The sequence below is a fragment of the Ipomoea nil genome, unplaced genomic scaffold, assembly GCF_001879475.1.
Source record: "Ipomoea nil cultivar Tokyo-kokei standard unplaced genomic scaffold, Asagao_1.1 scaffold2484, whole genome shotgun sequence".
NCBI lineage: Eukaryota > Viridiplantae > Streptophyta > Magnoliopsida > Solanales > Convolvulaceae > Ipomoea > Ipomoea nil.
Window position 1 is genome coordinate 265075 of NW_017618912.1, and position 18647 is coordinate 283721.

Consider the following 18647-nt stretch of genomic DNA (forward strand, 5'->3'; position numbering starts at 1 on the left):
TTTTACCAACTGTTGATATAATTTGCTGGTCAAATTCGTTAATATAATCCGCTAACGCTAACCGCTAACTGCTGATTGTCAAACAAGGACATTGCAAGATAATTCCTACTTCAATTTGTTGTGTGATTTGAATACTCTCTTTGTCGTCAAATCCCTCAAGTAGTTAATATGATTGACTTTATTAATTATATTTTTTTAATTTTTTCATGGTATTAATAAAATACTTGGTAAATAAATTTATAGCATTATTTTGTATTATAACTTTGATATTTAATTAAAAAATATTGCATAAAAAAAAGATAATAGATAATGTAGTGAATATAATCAATTGATGAATTTGAATGTAAAGAATTTTTACATTGGAGAAATATAAAGACAATATAACTAATAAAATTATTTCTCTTAATTAATTTATTGATAATGAACAACTTTTTTTAATAAAGACATTGTAGGGACAATGTAGCGAATATAATCAATTGATGAATTTGAATGTAAAGAATTTTTATATTGGAGAAAAATATATACAATATAAATAATGAAATTATTTCTTTTATTTAATTTATTGATAATGAATAATTTTTTTTTTAATAAAGACATTGTAGACACATAATTCTAAATTAAAGAAATGCATATGTATTATTTTTTGTTGTAGCTACTAAATTATTATATTATTTAATAAAAGTAAAATAGAGTACTAATTATGCCAACTTTGATTGGGATGAGGTTCGAACCTAAGACCTTTCTTATTGAAATCAATGAGTAAGTTAACGGTGAACTAACAGAAGTTAACGAAAAAGATAATATTTAACGGAAAACTTAACGGATAACCGTATTCATTAAGGATAAATTAGGAAATCTTAAGGAAAAATTAAAATCTGATCAATTTGAGCCATTCATTTGATTAAAAAATTTGACCGCCATTTTTTCTACCCATTATAGGCAATTTATATCCTACACCACGGCGCGCGTTGCACTATGCGCCCAGATGCAAAACGACATCGTTTTAATTTTTTTTTTTTTTTTTTTTTGAAATTTCCCGCCCCAGTGAATGGCAGTAGTTTTTTCTTTAAAAAAAAACCCGCTGTTCAAGAATGTACATAATGTTATACTAGAATATACATAATTGTATACATGAATGTACATAATTATATAACAAAATATACATACTCTTTTTAAAAGATAATACACATAATCTAACATAATACATAATAAACATAAACTTTTAACATAATACACATCAACTATTAACATAATACACACAAATTTTCTGATTCGGATGTACATAATTGTATAAAAAGAATGTACATAATTGTATAAAAAAATGTACATAACTGTATGAACCAATACACATAACTGTATGAACAAATACACATAACTGTGTGAACAAATACACATAATCCCAGCAACTTCCTACCGCGCCTCCCAAAACGACCCCAAAACGACGTCGTTTTGGGAGGCGCGCGGTGCACAGTGCTATGTGCGCCGTGGTGTAGGGTATAACGATTGCCCATTATAGGCCTAACTCTCTTGGGCTCTTATTAGTATAGTAGATATACTAGTTTTTTATGCGCATTGCGCGATTGGGATATGCCCAATGTTTTACTTAAATAAGTATTTTTAAAGTATATCAAGGCAAGAATATAGAATTGTTCATGCATAGATAATTGAATGTTGAATTTGCGTATTTAAATTGGTAATTCTAAGTTTACAAATGCAAAATAATATAGTCAAGATTGATTATAATTGTCAATAAAATAATTGTATGGGTATGGTTGAAACCAAATACAGAACATAAGGGAGAGCAAATACAAATTAAAGCATAAAATATTAAATATATACTAATATTGTTTGAGGAGATTTCGGCAATAGGATTTGTGGTTAGAGTTCTATTAAGAATTAGATTAATGTTGTAGTTATAATTCAATATTAGACTTTAATATTAGAATTAGACTAACGGTGAATTAACGGTACTTAATGGAAAAGTTCACGGGTCGGATAATCACATAATTAAGGATAAATTAGGAAATCTCAAAGAAAATTAAAATCTGAACTATTCATTTGATTTAATAATTTGACGATCATTTTTCTACCCAATGTTTATAATTAAATAAATATTTGAAAGTATATAAATGCAAGATTATATATGAGAATTCAACATAAGTAATTTCATGTCTAATTTGTTTATTTAAATATGTAATTCATAGTATATAAATACAATGTAATATAGGAGATTCATTATAATTGTTACTAAACGTTTTTTAAATAGTAACCAAGTATTTTTGTTGCAAAGGGTTCTAATATATTTAATGAATGCACATATATACAAGATCAATGAATGAATCAACGGTACCAGTCCTTTAGGTGTTTTGCTCAGTGTTCATTTAGTTCAACCATTATTGTTGAATAAATTATTATGGTTAAAGAAATTCCTAATTTATGGAGTTTAGATGTAGTAAAAATTTAAATTTTTTAATTATAATGTGACCCAAAGATATTGGACGATTGGTAAATATGATGTAACTCAATGATCAAAATGCTAAAGAAACTGTTTTGGTTATTCAACAGTTTGAAGCAACAATTTGTTCCAAACCACTGAAAATACAAACATTGCAATTTACAATATTTTCACTTAAGGGTGTGTTTGGAAACTCGGAAAATGATTTTTGGAAATCATTTTCCGGGTTTTGAATGTTTGGTAAGTAGGAAAACATTAAAGTCAATGGAAAATGAAATTGGGTCAATGAAAAATAGAGTCATTTTTTATGGAAAATGACTTCCCCCTTTTTTTTTTTTAGGGGAAGTCATTTTCCGCTTCAACCTTCTTCTCCGCTTCTTCGCTTCTGGACATCACTTCTTCGCTTCTTCGCTTCTGGACATCGCTTCATGGTTTCTCGACATCGGAAAATGATTTTCAACTAGCAAACTCCTAGACTTGGAAACACAAATTCTAGATTTCTAAGTCGAAAACCAAATTGGTTTCCGACTTGGAAATCCAAGTCGGCGACAAGGAAATCCAAAATCTGGGTTTTCAAGTCGTGACTTGGAAACCCAGGTTTTGGATTTCCATGTCAGAATTTCCGACTTGGAAAACCATATTCTGGATTTCCAAGGCGGAAACCAATTGGTTTCCGACTTGGAAAATCAGAAGTCGGAAACCGGATTGGTTTCCTTGACTAATTTGGTTTCCGGCGATTGGTTTCCTTTAATTTTTTTTTAAATGTATTTTTTTTTTTGGTTTATACATGAACACATTTATTGTAGGCTAAAGATTTAAAAAGATAAATATTTCTTTGCATTATGTTAAGGTATACAATTTTGCTCATTTTCTGGAAAATGAACTAAACACAAAAAGATAGTTTTCTGTTGTATAGCCAAACACCGGAAAGGAAAATGGTTTCCGGAAAATGACTCATTTTTCAGAAGTCATTTTCCTGCTTTCCAAACGGACCCTAAGATTTTTTAGAATGATTTTCGCAAAACACATCTATATTTTTAAAAAAAATTACTATTAAAACAATTATTATTATTATTATTATTATTATTATTATTATTATTATTATATATACCTTAGGTCATTTTAAATGTTAATTTAAAAAGCTAATTTTTTCAAATATCTTTTTACCAACCATTTATATAATTTGTTGGTCAAATCCGCTAATATAATTCGCTAACTGCTGATTTTCAAACAAGTACATTGCGAGATAGTTTCTCACTTCAAATTTGTTGGGTGATTTGAATACTCTCTTTGTTAACAAATCACTCAAATAGTTAATATAATTTGTTTTATTAATTTAAATTTTTTTATGGTATTAATAAAATACTTGGTAATAAATATATAACATTATTTTTTATTATAACTTTGATATTTAATTTTAAAAATAGTGCTCAAAAAAAGATAATAGACAATGTAGTGAATATAATCAATTGATGAATTTGAATGTAAAGAATTTTTACATTAGAGAAAAATAAAGACAATATAACTAATGAAATTATTTCTCTTAATTAATTTATTGATAATGAATAATTTTTTTTAATAAAGACATTGTAAGGACAATGTAGCGAATATAATCAATTGATAAATTTAAATTTTGAATGTAAAGAATTTTTATATTGGAGAAAATCAAAGACAATATAACTAATGAAATTATTTCTCTTATTTAATTTAGTTATAATGAATATTTTTTTTTGAATAAAGGCATTGTAGACACATAATTCTAAATTAAAGAAATGCATATGTATTATTTTTGTTTGTAGCTACTAAATTATTATTTAATTTAATAAGAGTAAAATAGAGTACTAATTATGCCAACTTTGATTGGGATGTGGTTCGAACCTAAGACATTTCTTATTAAAATCAATGAGTAAGTTAATGGATAATCATATTCATTAAGGATAAATTAGGAAATCTCAAGGAAAAATTAAAATCTGATCAATCTGAGCCATTCATTTGATTAAAAAATTTTACCGCCATTTTTTCTACTCATTATTGGCCTTACTCTCTTGGATTTTTTATTTTTTATTTTTTGAAAGCGGGCTCTTATTAGTATAGTAGATATTATTATTATTATTATTATTATTATTATTATTATTATTATTATTATTATTATTATTATTATTATTATTATTATTTGGTAGGGAATATCCCGACCGACATAATTTTACCCCCGACTGGTGTGCCTTTGTCTTTTCTTCTTGTCTTTGCAGGTAACAGGTCGGGCTTCTTGTGAAGAACCCGGTCGGGGTCCGGGTGGGAGTTGCCCGAGCGGCAGTGTCGACCACCGAGCGGTAGCCCTTTGGCGAGAGAGCTGACAAAGGACACGTGGCAGCTCCTTGCGACGACAGACAGGGCACCCGGGAGGATGACACGTGGTGGCTACGTGGAGAGCATGCCGAACGACCGGATTGGTGTCTCCGGCGCAGCGGCTATAAATACCCACAGTAGCTACAGTGTGGGGGACTTTTGGACGATCGATAGGTTGTTGTTAGAGAATCCCGACCGCAGTCAGTCGGTACTCAGAGTAACCAAGTAGATTGTACTTAGGGCCTTCACCGTGATCAATAAAGATATTTATTTGCTTTAATTGGTCTCGTATTTGCTTAATTATTGCTTACGTGGTAATTAGCAGTATCATTTTGGCGCCGTCTGTGGGGACCCGTGCAAGAAACCAAACGTCTTGACGAGCACCCGGTCTCTCATCAACAATGTATCCGTGGGCATACAACAATTTCGCTGACGACCAGGCGGATGCAGCGAGCTCATCCGACCACCACGCAACCCAACAGCAAGGCCAGACGGTGGACCTAAATCTCAATCTTTCACCACCGCATCCATCCAACACATACCCGGCCGCCCAATAGCCGGTGAACTACATACAACCGGGATACCAGACACCCGGTCAGCAATATTAACAACAACCGATGATGTATCCCGGCCAGTATCCATACCCGGTCCCGCCTCAACCGTACGGATATTGGCCAGGCCAACCGATGTATTACACGCCCCCGGTTGGTTACCCACCTTTTACGCCTGCGTACACGGCTCCAGCCGCCGCCCCTCCAGTTTACCCGGCCGCACATGTAGAGCCGCAGCATCAGCCCACTTCCCGGGCTCGACGCTCGGCTCGTTCGCGGTTGGGGTCGGGGGGTGCTGATGCGATGGAGGCACCACGACAGGCCCAGCAAGCACAGGAGGTTCCTGCCCGAGCAGAGGACCCCGAAGAAGTTACCCGAGCGGTAGCTTTTGATCGTCTTCGACCGGAGCTGCGACAACGTTTGGGGCCCCAAGACCCGAACCGGCAGCCGGAAGACGTGCAGATGCAGGAAGCCAGCCAGGAGGCTTCGTCCGGGCATAGTGGGTCGAGATCTCACCGTCGGCGACGCGCTCGGGATACAGCCCAAGCCGCCCAGACGGCCCAGCTCATTGAGACCCGAGGATTGTTGAACACCCTCCAGGCGGAGTTTGCGCAATTCAGGAGCGCGCACCCTGCGACACCCCCGGTCGACCAATCGACCCTGCTTAGGACGCCCTTTACAGCGGCAGTGATGGCTCAGCCTTACCCGCTCGACTTGAAGGTTTCCGGGGAGAAAAGTTACGATGGCCGTACGGACCCTGAGGTCCATGTTAATGATTTCTACGGCAATATGATGCTGAAGGGCGTATAAGACGCCGTAATGTGTAGGGCTTTTTATTCCACGCTTACCGGTCGAGCGGCGGAATGGTTCCGAACGTTGCAGCCGGGCTCGATCGAAAATTTTGATGCCTTGGCGATCAAGTTCGTCAGGAAATTCATCACCTCCAAGGTGGTGAAGAAGTCCTATATGTACTTGGAGAAGGCCAAGCAGCTTGAAGGGGAGAGCTTGACCGATTTCCTCGTCAAATGGAAGGTGGCGGTCGGGGAGGTCGAGCCCATGGATGATGCGACCGCCACCCACATGCTTCACATCTCCCTCCGGGCGGGCTATTTGTATCAGGATTTCATTCTACACCCCCCGACCACTTATGAGGAGGCCCTTCGAAGGGTCACAGACTATGCCAACGCCGGCGAGGCGAATGCCGTAAAGCGCTCGCAGGAGGTCGGGTTTTCGTCCCGAAAACCGGCCGGCCGGGCGGAACACCGATCGGGTGATGATCATCCCCGATCCCGCACCATGCCTGGTGAGTTTACGGCCTTGAACCGATCCGCAGCGGAGGCCATGCAGTACGCTCAGTCCTGCAATCTCATCAAACTCCCCCATCCCGATCGAGATGGCCCTGACAAGAGTAAGCATTGCGCTTACCATCGATGTGCCGGGCATGACACTGAGGAGTGTACCCACTTGCGTCAACTGTTGGAGGATTTGCTCAATCTTGGGAAGTTGGACAAGTGTGTGGGGAAGAGAGAGGACACCAAGAGGAATACCGATCGGAGAGATCACCGGCGTTCCCATCACCACTCCGATCGTTCTGATCATATGATGGACGCTCCGATCGGTCAGGTCAGGACCGAAGAGAAGATCGTCGTGATGACCGACGGGACCCTGACCCTCCGTCTAGCAGCCGACCATCAGGAAAGCCGACCATCCACGTCATTTTTGGTGGATTGGAAGACGCTTCCCGACCGAGGAGTAATTGCCCGGTCGCCATAGTGGACTCCCGGGAGACCGGGAAGAGGCAGAAGATGGAGCCCATAACCTTCACCCTCGAAGATCAACCCAGCAGCGGTGACCATGGCATGGAGGCGCTCGTGGTCACGATTGATGTGAAAGGGACGGACGTCCAGAGGGTTATGGTGGACACTGGCAGCAGTGTGAACGTCCTTTATTTGGACGTGTTCGAGAAACTTGGACTTGACAGGAAGGAGCTGACTCCGGTCAGTGTACCACTGTCTGGTTTTACCGGGACTCTTGTTTACCCCGAGGGAAAAATAACGCTCCCGGTTGAAATCGGCACATCCCCAAAGTCGATCAAGACGGAGCTAGAGTTCGTTGTGGTCAACCTCCATTGCGTCCACAACATTATCTTGGGCCGCCCCGCCATTATGAAGATCGATGGGATAATTTCTATGCCCCACCTGTGCATGAAATTCCCCACCCCTAATGGGGCGTAGTCCGTGGCGACGTCCAATCCGCCAGGAAGTGTTACACCCGAGCGGTCAACAGACGCGATTCCGGTCAGTCTTCCCGGGTGAACACCATGGCCAAGGAGGAGGCTAAGGATCGGAAGGAGCAACCTGAGCCTTCCGAGGAGATAGAGGAAGTTCCCCTGTCCGAGGACCGACCGGACAGGAAGATTAAGATTGGCCGGGCCCTCACCCCCGAGCTCTGAGCGAAAATCTTGGCCATACTCCGGGAGTATGCCGATATCTTTGCGTGGGGGCCTGAAGACATGCCCGGGATCGATCGATCGGTAATTTGTCACAAGCTCGCCGTCGATCCCGCAGCCAAGCCGGTCGTGCAGAAGACCCGGCACCTTTCTTCCGATTGCCGCGAGTTCTTTAGGGAAGAAGTTAAAAAGATGACGGCGATCGAGCACATCCGACCGGTGATCTATCCCGAGTGGGTGGCCAACATTGTCCTTGTTCCTAAGCTCCCAGCTTGGAGGATGTGCATTGATTTTACCGACCTCAATAAGGCCTGTCCGCTCGACCCGTATCCTCTACCGAGTATCCACCAGATGGTCGACGAGACGGCCGGGGCCGAGCTGATGAGTTTCATGGATGCATTCAAGGGGTATCATCAAATCATGATGCACCATGAAGATGAGAGCAAGACAGCCTTTGTGACCCCGGACGGGCTGTATTGCTACGGAGTGATGCCGTTCGGCCTCCGTAACGCGGGAGCGACCTACCAGAGGATGGTCAATATGCTCTTCGCTGATCTGCTAGGCCGAACGATGGAGGCCTACATTGATGATATGCTGGTCAAGAGTCGAGAGCGATCCAACCACACTCGGGATCTCCGGGAGTGCTTCCAGATCATGAGGAAGTACCAGTTGCGGCTGAACCCGACCAAGTGCACATTTGCGGTTCAGACTGGCAAGTTCCTCGGCTACATGATGACCAAGAGGAAAATCGAGCCCAACCCGGCCAAAGTAAAAGCGATTCTGGACATGCAACCACCTTCTACCGTTCGGGAGGTCCAGCAATTGACCGATCGGTTGGCAGCTCTTAGCCGGTTCCTCTCTAAGTTAGCCGAGCGCGCTTTACCTTTCTTCAAGGTATTGCGGAAAGTTAATGGATTCGTCTGGGACGAAGAATGCCGAGCGGCTTTTGATGAGCTGAAGGAGTATCTCATGTCACCAATCGTGCTCTCAAAGCCCGAGCTCGGAGAAGAGGTAGACGTGTACCTCGCCGTCTCTGATCGTGCAGTAAGCGCAGTATTGTGCCGAACCGATCCGGAAGGGGTCCAGCGACCGGTGTACTATGTAAGCCACGCGCTACATGGCCCCGAGCTCCGGTACTCCCGGTTAGAGAAGGTCGTCTATGCTTTATACATCGCCGCGAAGAAGTTGGCTCCCTACTTCCAGGGTCGAGCAATTCGCGTGTTGACCGATCAGCCGATCGGGCCAGTCCTCCGAACTGCTTCATCATCCGGTCGCCTAGTCAAGTGGGTGTTAATGCTGACCCAGTACGCGATCGAATACCGACCGAGACCAGCCATCAAAGGTCAAGCCCTTGCTGATTTCTTGGTCGAGTGCACCGCCCGGGATACCCGACCCCCTGAGGTTGCGGATCCCGAGGCTGAGTGGTGGTCGTTGGCTACTGACGGGTCGAGTAGCAAGAAAGGAGCAGGAGGAGGAGTGGTGGTCACGAGCCCGGAAGGATTCAAAGTTTATTTTGCTCTTATGTATCAGTTCCATCCGACCAACAATGAAGCCGAGTACGAAGCCTTTGTCAATGGCTTACAATGCGCTCGGGACTTGGGGGCTGAATACATTCGAGCTCAAACAGATTCTGCGCTCGTGGTCGGGCAGGTTCTCGGAGATTATGAGTCAATGGAGAGTGTCTACAACTATACCGAGACCTGGCCATGGAGAAGCTTGCTCAGTTCTGGGGGTATACCGTCCGGCACATACTCAGATTGGATAATGCCGATGCGGACATCTTGTCTAAGTTGGCTCAAGACGCTCCGGAACATATGTCAAAGATAGCTCGGATTCTGGTGATCCCGAGACACAGCATCCATCGCCTACCGGTCAATCCAATCCAGCCGGTGGAAGACAGTTGGATCACCGATCTGAAGGAGTTCCTCGAGTACGGTCGACTTCCAGACGACCCCCAACGTGCTCGGAAGGCCAAGCTTAGAGCCCCAAGGTTCCAAGTCTTGGACGGTCGTCTTTACAGGCGATCGTACGGAGGTCCTCTTATGCGTTGCTTGACCGCATTTGAGGCCGATTTGGTCATGAAGGAATTGCATTCGGGTATTTGTTCTTCGCACCAAGGAGGCCGATCACTAGCCCGTCGTATCATGCTGATCGGGTACTATTGGCCGTCCCTCCAGCTAGACTGTGAAAAGTTAGCTCGGGAATGTGAGACGTGCCAACTGTTTGCCCCGATGCCTGGACGACCGGCAACCTTCTATCAGCCGGTCACGACTGCAATTCCCTTTGCTAGGTGGGGGGTAGACATCTTGGGCCCCTTCCCTCAGCTCTCCGGTCGGAGAAAGTTCGTGATTGTCGCCATCGATTACTTCTCCAAGTGGATAGAAGCCGAGCCCTTAGCCACGATCACCTCTCAACAGTGTGCTCGGTTCCTTTGGCGCAATGTGATTTCCCGCTTTGGCGTGCCTGTGCATCTCATCAGCGACAACGGCCGCCAATTTATAAGCCAATATTTCCAAAACTTCTTGGCCACGATCGGGACGACCCACGCCGGTGGCTTACCCACAGGGGAATGGGCAGGTTGAAAATGCTAACCGGACGATTTTGGAAGGTCTGAAAAAGAAGCTACACTCGGCTGGTCGTAGTTGGGCCGATGAGTTGCCATATGTATTGTGGACTTATCGGACGACCCCGAGGGAGGCTACCTTGGAGACCCCTTTCGCCCTGGTTTATGGAGTAGAAGCCCGACTCCCGATCGAGGCTTGGATCCCGACCGATCGAGAAAGAACTTACAACGCGGAGGAGAACGAACATGCGATGGTCGTGGATCTCGATGGGGTCGAAGAGAAGAGAGAGCTAGCCGCTCGGCGTATGGCCGAGTATCAGAAGCGAGTCAAGAGTTCAAAGGACGTCCGGGTCAACCCTCGTTACTTTCAGGTGGGAGGTTACGTTCTACGACGAAGGGAGGCCAGTCAACCTTTGGAGGGCGGGAAACTAGCTCAAAATTGGGAAGGGCCGTACATCATCAGCGCTATCATACGGCCGGGGACATACCGACTGGAGACGACAACCGGTCGGGTGATCGAGGGGACTTGGAATTCCGAGCACCTCATTATGTTTAGGCACTAGCCTACTTTTTGTACTTTTTGGACGAATTGGGGGCTCGACCTGCGAGTTAGTCCCGGTCGTCATTTGTAATTAAATTCATTGTTGTAAATATTTATTCAACCGCCTGCGAGCGGGAAGGTTTAATGTATATACGATCGGTGATTGCTCGACCGTTTGCATACGGAGACCCGGTCGGTTATTTTCTTTACCTTCATTGCACGCAGATCAATTCATCAAGTTATATCGACCGTGTGAGTCTATCGACCGGTCAAATGCGCTCCTCTTCGGCGGACATTTGGGTCGCGCCACCGATCGGGAAAGCCAGAGCTCTCAGCACAATTCCCCGATTTGTTCAACTTCTTTCCACTATTGCACCCACTCGTGCCTCGAGGGCACAATAGTGTGGGGGCTGGGATGAAGGAAGTATCTATAGGCCCTCGCTCTCGGGAAAATCCCGAAGGAAGTATCTATAGGCCCTCGCTCTCGGGAAAATCTCGGGAAAAGGCCTGGAGATCGGGTAAACCCGATCGGGTAGGCCAGCTCGACGTCGAAATTTCAGAGGTACGACCGGGCCTTAAGGCCACGAGGTCGGGTGTCGATGAAATTGGGTAGTGCACAATCGGGCCAAAAGGCCACGAGGTCGAACATGTAGGGTCGGCGCGTGCATGTTGAAAATAAAAAATTCAAGGCAAGAAGACGAATGACACGAATTGGACAAAAAAACAAATTTCATTAATTGAAAAGAGTGCCCAGTACAAACTCGGGACCGAGCTCCCGACTAGTGTCACTTACAAAAAGAAGTAAAATCTATTCTACTTCTTCAAGGCCTCGGTCTCACCCTTCTTCAACAACCCCGCTTCGCTTGCGGTGGCCACGGCTCCGCTCGCCTTAGTTTGCTCTTTTGGCTCGAAGGGCGCAGGCCCCGGGTCGGGTATGTCATCGGGGAGCGTAGTTAGGACCAACTGAAGATCATCCCCTTCAAGGGCTTGCTCCATGATCTTCTTTGTCTGGTCACGCATTTTTCGTTGGCCGGCCTTGTACGCCCACCGGCCAAACGTCCATACCAGCTTTTCCCGATCTCCGTACCCCGAACGGACCGAAGAAAACGAGTGCCCGACTCGTTGTCCCGGAAGAGATGTCGGGCGAGTTCGTCCGGGTTGTTTTGACGAGCCTTCAGCTCGGCCACTTCTTGGACCGCCTGCTGGGCGACCTGCTCCGAGAGATCCCGCTCGGCTTTCACCTTCTTGAGCTCGGCCTCGAGGTCCCGGATCTCCTGTAATCGCCGGTTGGCTACTTTCTTCAGGGCCTCGGCTTCATTGGCCTGTAAGGCCCGTTGTTGAAGGAACTGGGCCGCTCGGGAGATCTGCAGTGCATAAAACGATCGAGTTAGCCGAGTGGAGTTACTTAAAAGAAAACTTAAAAGAAGGAAACGTGTTTACCTCAGCCAGGTCGTGACCGATCTTCTCGGCTACCTGGCTCGGGGTCAGCTTTGTGACGTCCTCCTTGGCCAGCCCGGCGTTCCCGATCCGGGCAAGGATCGAAGATCCGCCTTTGCTGCCCCCGCCTGAGGGACTCGGGCTATGCTGCTCGCGACGCCGTTTCAGAGCCCCGGTCTCGAACACATTCTTCTCCGTCGCTTTCTCCTTCCCCTTCCCGACCGCCACCCGGGCCACCAGGACCTCAGATGCGTCCACCACGTAGCCTTCAGCCGTGGTGACGGTCGATGCCCCTATGGGTCGGGCAACCGGAACCTCTTTTTCCCCGGCCGGCTTGGCCTGGGCTTTCTTCTTGCCAAGCGAAATCTTGGCCACCGGGCGTAGTGGGATGTCCTCATCTCCAAAACTGGCCATCTCTGCAAACAAAAAAGAGGGTTAGATCAAGTTAGAAGTACGGTCGGGCTATTAACGTCGGAAGAGGAGTTAATGTTGGACCTTTGCCCTTCCATTTGCCCCGAGAGGGCATCCTTGCGATCGTTACGCCCGGGGTTCGGACTTGTATTTCTCAGGCATGTTGTATACGGGCTCGGGCAAGTTGGCCGCCTCGAGGGACTCGGGCGTCTTGAAGATTTGGTACTCATAAATCTCGCCCGAGATCTTGGTAACGGCATCTATAAGGGCCTGGGTCTCGGTTGGGATGACTTGCTTTCGAAAGCGCTGACTCCAGACCCTCTCGACCGGGAGGATCCACGGATCGCATTTCACTGAGAAGATCCGGTTCTTCCACCCCCGGTTGTTCCCGGGCAGCCCCTCAATCGAGCACTTATCCGCCCGGGACTGGGTCATAAAAAATCCGCCCCCGTACGCGGCTGCCAATACCTTCACCTGGTAAACAAAATTGAACAGCTCCATGGTGCAGGCCAAGTTGTGCCGACTGCAGATCTGGGGAAAGCACGCAATCATCCGGTGCGCGTTCGGGCAGATCTGTCCGGGCATAACCTGGTAGTAGCCCAAGAATGCGGTGAGGAGGCTTGAAAAGGGGAAAGTGATCGGGGCCATTAGTGAGTCGTAATGCATCCCGAGCCACTTCCCCCTATGCCGCTCGATGATGTTCCCGAGCTGCCTGCTAGTGTCGAACTCGACCCGACCGGCAAGAGTTGCAGCGATTCTGCTTGCTTCTCCTTTTGTCAGCAAGCTCGTCTGGCTTTCGACGCTCTCGCTGTTAAGGAATTCAAACCCGTCCCCGCTTGGCGCCGCCGGCCCGGCCGGGTCTTCCTTGACCGCTTCCGCGTCGTCTGCCCGGTGGCCCTCTTCAGGCTCAACCTGAGGGTAATCCCCTATTACCCTTGTAGGCGTTTCCCTAACGCCTTCGACCGGGGAATCCCGTCCGCTCGTGGACGATTTCCCGCTATCTCCGCTTGAGCTCCCCGACCCGTTGGAGCTCGACCCCGACGTTCCTGATGAGCTTGACGACCTTTCCTGCTCGTGGGCTCGGTCGGGGATTCGTTGCGATCGTTGCTCGACCTCTGGAGAGTAGGACATGATGTCCACCTCCTCGCTGATTTGCTCGACCGCGTCGTCGTAATCTGCGACCGAGACATTCTGGCTATCCGAGTCTGACATCTTTTCTACCTAAAGGTCGGTCGGGGTTAGTACAGGGCTCAGGACGTTAGGTCGGAGTTAGTCCTACCCTACTCCTATGCAAAGCTAAAAATAAAACAAAAGCTAAGGAGTAGAGAGCTTACCGATCAGGGGAACTTTGCTGAAGTTTGCACGTAAGTTGCTCGGTTGATCTGCTGAATAACTCGCTCGGGACTCTCTGGGGTGCCGATTGGATCAGAAGATTGAGGAAAGTTCAAATGAAGGCCTCAAGGGCCTATTTATAGGAGAGCATTTGCGCGGGAAACTAATCCACTTGCGCGATGTGACCCGCACTGATTCCGAGGCGACCGTTGCAGTCGTAGATGCCGGCAGTCGCCGACACGTGGCGAGAGGAGGAATGACAGCTGGCCGGTTGGTTTGGTAGCTGACGGTTGGGCTTCTTCATCCCGTCCCGTTTTTCCTGGACGGTTAAAAAGGCCCGGGCTGGGGGGCTCTTGGTAGGGAATATCCCGACCGACATAATTTTACCCCCGACTGGTGTGCCTTTGTCTTTTCTTCTTGTCTTTTGCAGGTAACAGGTCAGGCTTCTTGTGAAGAACCCGGTCGGGGTCCGGGTGGGAGTTGCCCGAGCGGCAGTGTCGACCACCGAGCGGTAGCCCTTTGGCGAGAGAGCTGACAAAGGACACGTGGCGGCTCCTTGCGACGACAGATAGGGCACCCGGGAGGATGACACGTGGTGGCTATGTGGAGAGCATGCCGAACGACCGGATTGGTGTCTCCGGCGCAGCGGCTATAAATACCCACAGTAGCTACAGTGTGGGGGACTTTTGGACGATCGATAGGTTGTTGTTAGAGAATCCCGACCGCAGTCAGTCGGTACTCAGAGCAACCAAGTAGATTGTACTTAGGGCCTTCACCATGATCAATAAAGATATTTATTTGCTTTAATTGGTCTCGTATTTGCTTAATTATTGCTTACGTGGTAATTAGCAGTATCATCATTATTATTATTATTGTTATTATTATTATTATTATTATTATTATTATTATTATTATTATTATATGTATACCCTTAGGTCATTTTAAATGTTAATTTAAAAAGCTAATTTTTTCAAATATCTTTTTACCAACCGTTGATATAATTTGCTAGTCAAATCCGCTAACGCTAACCGCTAACTGCTGATTGTCAAACAAGGACATTGCGAGTTTGTTTTCTCACTTCAATTTGTTGTGTGATTTGAATACTATCTTTGTCAACAAATCCCTCAAGTAGTTAATATAATTGGTTTTATTAATTTAAATTTTTTCATTGTATTAATAAAATACTTGGTAATAAATATATAGCATTATTTTGTATTATAACTTTGATATTTAATTAAAAAATAGTGCACAAAAAAAGATAATAGACAATGTAGTGATATAATCAATTGATGACTTTGAATGTAAAGAATTTTTACATTGGAGAAAAATAAAGACAATATAACTAATGAAACTATTTCTCTTAATTAATTTATTGATAATGAATAATTTTTTTAATAAAGACATTGTATGGACAATGTAGCGAATATAATCAATTGATAAATTTAAATTTTGAATGTAAATAATTTTTATATTGTAGAAAAACAAAGACAATATAACTAATGAAATTATTTCTCTTATTTAATTTATTGATAATGAATAATTGTTTTTGAATAAAGGCATTGTAGACATATAATTCTAAATTAAAGAAATGCATATGTATTAATTTTTTTTGTAGCTACTAAAGTATTATTTAATTTAATAAGAGTAAAATAGAGTACTAATTATGCCAACTTTGATTGGGATGTGGTTCGAACCTAAGACATTTCTTATTAAAATCAATGAGTAAGTTAACGGATAATCATATTCATTAAGGATAAATTAGAAAATGTCAACGAAAAATTAAAATTTGATCAATCTGAACCATTCATTTGATTAAAAAATTTGACCGCCATTTTTTCTACCCATTATAGCTAACTCTGTTGGGCTCTTTTATATATATATATATATATATATATATATATATATATATATATATATATATATAGTAGATAATATATCATAAGAGATAATTAATAATACCAAACATTGAAGCAAATTTCCATTTAGTTGAGATTTCGGTATCTGAGTCATTGATTCTTATCATCCTTTATTAATACTATCTCTTTGAAAACTTTATTACAACGTATTGATTTGCAATAATAAATACTTATATATTTTGTTATCTTTTAGAGATAGGGATGTTTTATCCAAAATAAAAGAGAGAGAGAGATAGGGATGTTAATCAGTTCAACCAAGTTCACGACCAATTTTATTGGGCTATCACATAATTACATTTATCAAGTTAAAATTTTTTGTCCTAATCTTAAATAGTCTCCTGCACCAGGGTGCGCATTGCATTGTGCGCCTTAATGCAATACGACGTCGTTTTATATAATTGTATAAAAAAATACACATAATTGTATAAACAAACAGACATAACTGTATAAAAAAAAATACACATAATTGTATAAAAAATACACATAATTATATAAATAAACACACATAACCGTATAAAAAAATACACATAATTGTATGAACAAATACACATAATGATATAAACAAATACACATAATCACGTCAACTTCCTTCCACGCTTCCCAGTACAACGTCGTTTTGGGAGGCGCGGGACGCACAGTGCTGCGCGCGACGTGGTGCAGGGTATAACGATTGTAAATAGTCGGTTTATTGGACAGGTTTAACTAAAACATTTAACATTTAAAAATTAACATTCTAAATTTTTAATGTTAATTGTGACACCCCGTAATCTAAATTCAATTAAGGGATTAATTAAGTAATTAATTCTAAACCAATTGGTAATTTAATTTCTTAAATTCCTGAAAACTCATTAGTCGGGGACTAGTAATTGACTAGTCAACCCCAAAGTCAAGGTTGTCCTTAAGCTTTGTGAGGAGTTCCCTTGTTCCCTTACACCTCTTCATTTTAGTAAGGGTATTCATGACATTTCACCTTGTGTTAGTAATGCAAGCTAACCTAGTAGACACTCCTCATTCTTGCTCCTTACACTTCCCAAATTTGAGCTCTACCTTCTCTCTAAAAGTTAGATAGCTTTTCTTCCAAGCCAAGTTGGAGCTTTGTCAAATCCTCAAAGGTTGTCTCCAAGATTCTACCTTTCATATATTTGAGTCTCTAGGAGGGTAAGATCTATATTCATCTTGTGTTTTTAGTGTTTTCTAAGGTGTCTTTTCTTAAAGATAGAATCTTTATGATCTTTTGGTGTGTTCTTGAAGTGGGTTTGGAAGGTGAGCCTTATTAGGAGCTTGGTGAAGTGTTTTAAGTGAAGGTTTTTGTCTACAAGAGGTAACCCATGCTCTACGAAATCTATTTTGCTTACCTATATGATGATTTCTTGAATTCTACATGTGTTTTGCTATGAAATGTGAGTGTTTATGCATTGTCTTGTGAAAATGCATATATAGAGCTTGTGTTTAGGGTTCTTGTATGCCATTGCTTGGCTATTCCTTTGGTTCAAGTCATTTTATTGTATTTGGTGAGATTTGGCATGTTTTGGACTTGAATTTGAGCTTGGTGTTGAAAATCCCCGAAGGGATTATTTTGGGCACAGTTACGTACCCGCGGGCGGAACGGCGGGCAGTGGCCTATGTACCTGCCGCCCACCCGCGGGGAACATGAGGCCGGTGGGTGTGTACCCGCGGACGGAACCACGGGTAGGGGTCTACCCGTGGGTCCACCCGCGGGGAACATGCTGGTGTTGTTGAGGGATTTGTTCCCCGTGATTATTTCGACTCGATATTTGGTCTTTTGACTTCCCGTTGTTCTTTTGTGGAACTATTTGAGCGTCTTCTTGATGTTTCGTATATCTAGAACTATATGGTAGGAATCCATGTAGGTTTTGGTGTCTTGAATCGTGCTAAGTGTTCAACATTGTGTTTCGTTGAACCGTGATGAGTCTTGTGTGTTCTTCGGAACTACGTTTGGTTTACCCGTTTGATAAGCATGCTAGTTCAGTGTTTAAATGCTAGCGTGTGTGTTATTTGTACCTTCCTATCGTTGATGATGACTTGTGTTATTCATCGTTGTTGTTGTTGGACTGTGATCCACTCCTTGATTGAGTATGGTTTCATATCTTCGTTGTGATCCGTTGATTGATTCCTGTTGTGGTGTGATGTGTGTGTGGCTGTACCTGGATTGCACGATTAGTGGTATGGGACACTAGTCACCAAGGTACGGCAGTGGTCCTCGTGGTGGCCATGATGTGATTATGGAGTTTGTGACCTGTGTGTCGGGTTCACGTATTTCTTGGGAGGCATGTGTTGCCAAGGCATGTGTTGCCATGTGTGTGATCGGTACCCTCGTGTACTATGAATTGGTGGTTTTGTTGGCGTTTTGTCGGCGGATGGGGACGACGGTCCTCGGAGGGAAAAGGTTGGACTTGGTGTACAGGGGTCCTGGAGGTAAAGGTTGGAACTAAACATAAGGTTGGGGGTAGCCATAAGGTTGGAACCGGGCATAAGGAAGGCATCTCAATTCGTGATGGGTGATGTCACGAAGGCTTGTGTAGCCGTTGTTGTGTATTTCTCTATTTGTGACGTGTGATATCACAAAGGCATGTGTTGCCAATGGTTGTGTCTTATTCTCTTGTGTTATGCATGTCGGGTGTTAAT